Below are 5,218 nucleotides of genomic sequence, written 5' to 3' on the forward strand. Positions count from 1 at the left end.
GTGTTGTTTCATTTTCAGTTCAAAATGGTGAGGGTTTCAGTCTCAAAATTAGGAAACTTTTAAAAATTATTATAAGATACTGAACTAGTTTCAAGACATTTGTTGAACTTGTGCTGAGTGAAAATGTGTTTCTTTTTTGCAACCTCAAAACAAGAGTTCTTTCTTATTATGAACCTGTAAACTAGTTTTAAGAGTTCAGATAGTCTCATTTTAAGAGTCCTTGATGTCTTATCTCAGGAACTTAAAATGAAGATTTTTAACCTTCTTTTAAGACAATCTGATTTAAGAGTGATTTCCTTCTATTATGCTGAGGGAGTTATTGATATCCGGCAATTTACTCGCAACACTCGATTGATCAGATCTTTCCAACTTTTCTTGGACTTCTTTAAGTCTACTCAAGATCGGACGGAATTCAGAGGCATTCGAAGATCTTTTCACTGCCATTTTTCCCTTATAGGATTCAATCAAAGCAATCGCGAAGTCGAAGTGTTGTGCAAGCACGTTTCCTCTGCAAGCATTCTACAACAGTGACTGTTATTGGTCTATTACTGTATTTATTACTAACAATCAATATAATTGTTGGAAATTTTTCAAACCTACGGTAATGATTGTCAGCGGCTTGCTAGGTCTCAGAACGTTTTTTCATGTAACAACAAATAATATTTGAGAACCATTCGCCAAGATGGCGTACGGACGCACACGTGTGCTCCACGATAATATCAACATTTCTATGGCTGTTGATCATTTACTGTAGATTTTACAGCATTCAAGTCTCGAAGAAGGTGGATTTTGATGTTTTGAATCCCAACAAGCTTGGTTTTATTTTAAACCATTTTTTATTAAGCCTTCGAATTATCGACGTGATTTCGCAATTTACAAGACTCGACATTTTCATGACACTCAAGACGTCTTGGTCGGTCTGCTACTCCTTTGTGGGGACATCAGTAGTCATGCTGGTCCTTCCACTGCTTTATATCTACGGCGTTGTCAAACAGAGAAGGCTCGCAAGATCCTGACGGGGTTCAATCTGTAATTCATCTTACTCAAAGCACTCGGGCGTATCCGTCATCTAAACCGTACCTTCAATTTTTCTACCAAAATGTGCGAAGTATCATTTCCAGCAATAAACTTCGTGATTTCCAGGATATTGGTCATACTAATGGCTTTGACATCCTTGCTATCACCGAATCCTGGTTGACTCCAGTTATTTAAGACTCTGAGCTTTTACCTTGGGGTTACGACATTTATCGATGTGACCGTAAAAATATTATGGACAATAGTCGTTGAGGAGGTGTACTTATAGCTTGCATTAATCATCTTCGCTGCAATCAAATTTTCTTTAATGACTGTGTGGAAATGGAATATGCAGCCATCGAATTAAACACAAACAATTCTGGCAGATTGTTAATTGCCGTTTTCTACAGCCCCCCTCTGCCCCCACTGAGTGGCTTCATGGTCTTATCAGAATGCTCAACAACTGTAATTATGATAGGGTTTTATTTATTGGGGATTTTAATCTCCCTGATATTACTTGGATTGAAGGTTCTGGTTTTTGCCCTAGCTCTGAGTCTGCAGTGTTTACATTTTGTGAAGAACTTGTTTCGCATAATTTGTTCCAGTTGATAGATTCTCCAACTCGAGGAAACAATTGTTTAGACCTTCTCATTACCTCAATTGTTGAGGGCGTTTCCAACATTGATATTACTGGTTGTGATAGTGTCGCTTTGTCCTAGGATCATTGTGCGTTGACATTTACCATTCACTTCTCTTCACGCATACCAGCTAATAACAACAAAGGGCTTCGATTTAACTTCAAAAGAGCGGACTTTGATGGTTTGAGATCTCTACGCAACAATTCTTTTTTCTCTTCCTTTTCTCCTTCTGAAATTGAAGATGGATGGTCTGAGTGGAAATCATTGTTTCTATCTCATGTCGAGGAATTTGTTCCTAAAAGAAAACCGCGCAAGTTTACTACACCACCTTGGTTTGACTGCGAACTTCTTCATGCCATCAGAAAAAAGAACTCTGTGAGGAAAAAGGCTCTGAAGAAAGACAGCAACTTCCTTTGGGACAAATTCCGAACACTTCGCAAAAATGTTAAATCCATGGCCAGATCTAAACGTTCTTCCTACATAAAGGATCTATCTGATTCTTGCTTTAAGCACCAAAATCGTCTTTGGAGTTATGTTCATCGTTTGACAAACCGTTCCCATTTTCCAGATGCTGTTAAGCACGACGATATTTCTTATTCAAATCCAAACGATAAAGCGGTCGTCTTTAATAATTATTTCTTATCGTCATTTAATACCAACAATATGTTGGGCGATTTTCCATCTACGCCTTTCACTGACGACGCCATATCATGCTTACAGTTGTCTAATGACGACGTATTGTCGGCCCTGAAATCGCTTAATCCTAACAAGTCGCCAGGACCTGACGAGATCCATCCTCTACTTCTCAAAGAGTGTGCTCAGGATCTGTCCACCTCTCTATGCACTTTGTTTAATTTGTCTCTGCGTCAAGGGAAGTATTCTTCTGATTGGAAAATAGCGAACATTTCTCCAGTATTTAAGAAGGGTTCCAGGTCCTTAGTCTCCAACTACCGCCCAGTATCACTGTTATCAATTATCAGCAAACTGTGTGAACGCTGTGTGTTGAAGAAGTTGCTACCCAAACTTATCCATCACCTGTCATCCATGCAGCATGGGGTTGTACAAGGGAGATCGTATGTTACCCAGCTGCTTTCTGTGCTACACGACATGGGCGCTTCTCTAGATGCTGGCGAAGCCAGCAAAATGTTCATCCGTTGTGCGCACTCCTGACGATTGTCTAGCTTTGCAAAGAGACTTGAACTGTTTATACGACTGGACTACCCTTTAGGGTCTTAAGTTTAATACTAGTAAATGTGAAGTATTAAGAATATCTAGAAAGCACAGTTCTTCATTGCTCAACCTTGCGGTCAGTCCCTATACCCTGGATGACTTCCCATTAGGTGCTGTTGCCACCCAAAAAGACCTTGGGGTCACGGTCACTAATACTCTGTCGTGGGGTTTCCATATTTCCAGTGTCGTGGCCAAAGCCAACAGAAAGCTTAGCTTTTTGCGGCGGCAATTCGGCAGTGGGTGTTTAGGGGCTGATAGCAAAAGGTTGCTTTACTTAGCATTTGTTCGATCTCAGCTTGGCTATGCCAGTGAGGTTTGGGCGCCTCAGTGTTGCATTAGAGATTTAAAATTACTTGAAGGTGTTCAGAGACGTGCTACACGCTATATTTTAGGTTGTCACCGTGATCCTAATTCTCGCCCTAGTTATAAATCTCGCTTAGTATCTTTAAATTTGCTACCTATTTCTTACTGGTTGGAATGCTGCGATCTTCTTTTTCTCTACCAAGGGCGTCAATGGTTTACTAAAACTATTTGTCCTAACTGTCGTTCAATGGGGAGACTTAATTGTTGTTAATGTTTGTATTTATACATTTGTCTAATTATCTGGGGATCACCTCGTTGGGACCTAGAGTCTGTTCGCGTGCCTCCTCACCGTCTCATAGTAACTTTTCTGTAGTCGGTGGAATTTTATAACTTAAAAAAAAAAATTATACATGACTGAAGTCAGTAGATGCCGCCCTCCACGTGAATGAATCGATGGAATAGGATGTGATGATGTCCGACCAGGAAAGATTCGTTCATTTTTTCGCCACTGCGTGAAGGTTAAATTATTACAGAGAAACTGCTCTGGCTGTCATCAGCTAAAATGACAAAGTAGTGTGTAAAAGTTATTATATTACATTATTTTAGGGTGTTCTTAAAATTGGATGTGACAATTACTGTAAAATCTAGGACCTTGAACCATGTAAGTTATTTAACAACTAGACTTGTATCCTGCAAGGGCTACAGGTCAATAGCCCATCAGGCGAAGCCGAATGGGGTATTGACCTGTGGCCCTTGAGCACGAAGGGTTTAAGAGTCAATGTCAGTAAGAATCGGAGATAATCCCAAAATCACGGACACAGCTCAAAATTAGTTTCCGCTGATACTTTTTACATTGATAGAGTATTGTATCGTAGTTAACAAAATAGGGTTAGTTTTGTCTAATGTTTGCGTTCATAAGGGGAATTAAATAAAATTGGTTGGGTCCGTTTTGCACCAAAATGACCTCTTTGATGAACCGAAATTTTACTATATTCGTGACTCTTTCAAGTTTGCGGGGTAAAGCCTATAAATGATTTCTTACTATGAATAAATAGCTTGTCCCTTGGTCAATTAAATATTGTCTATAATGACTGATAATTTATATTATATGACTCGTAGAGAGCTTTTCGTTGAAGGCACTTCGTTGCCTTTTCTGAATCACTCTAAAGTGACATAAAAGACTTGCCTAAAAATCCGGTCGGTACGCCAAAATATATCCTCAGACTAAGCTTTCTCTACAGTTTAAGGATAGATGTTTTATGTTTCATTTTCATTTCTTTGGGATCTTTTTCAGTTTTTCGATACGACTGCCCCGAAGATTGCTAATTTGCAAGATTTTTCGATGACCGCCATATTGAAACTGTGAGAAAGTACCGTACAAAAATCGTATTACTTTTGGATTAACTGAGTCTAAAATTATAAGTGCAAGTGAGATTTAGCTTGGTATATCACTAAGTCGCTGCCCTTACGTTATTTTTAAAGTTAAAGGCAGTTTGGCAGTGGCTCATAGGTTTGAGACTCCATGCATGATATCGTGACATTGATTTCCTATACGTCACGCACCGACCTTTGACACCGTTATTAGACTTAACATAACGTCGAATAACGTATGAGCGATGTCCGCTTTGAAATCCTCCGCTATATATTCCGTTTCCTTTAGAGGAAAGGACTTCACGAACTCTTTTTTTTTTTGACCGCACGAAGCCATTATGCAAATACACAACACCTGTGTAAATAGTACATCGCGACTTCGCGGTTGTCAACACGGCATTTAAACTGAAACAATAAAAAACTATGGCTAAAGATCCCTTAAAAACTGAGAAAACTTTGATTTGGACTGGCGTAAAGTCCCTTAAAATGAAAATTGGGATTGAGACTGGCATAAACAAGATGCATCAACAATATAGTTACGTTTGCAGCACTTGATAATAAAATTACTTTGGCGTATTTTCAACGAGTATTGTGTTATCATTGTTTCAGTCTACAAGTCTCTCTCCGAAAAACTAATTTTCACCGTAAATTTCTCAAGGAAG

The sequence above is a fragment of the Montipora capricornis genome, chromosome 1, assembly GCF_036669925.1.
Source record: "Montipora capricornis isolate CH-2021 chromosome 1, ASM3666992v2, whole genome shotgun sequence".
NCBI classification, from domain to species: Eukaryota; Metazoa; Cnidaria; class Anthozoa; order Scleractinia; family Acroporidae; genus Montipora; species Montipora capricornis.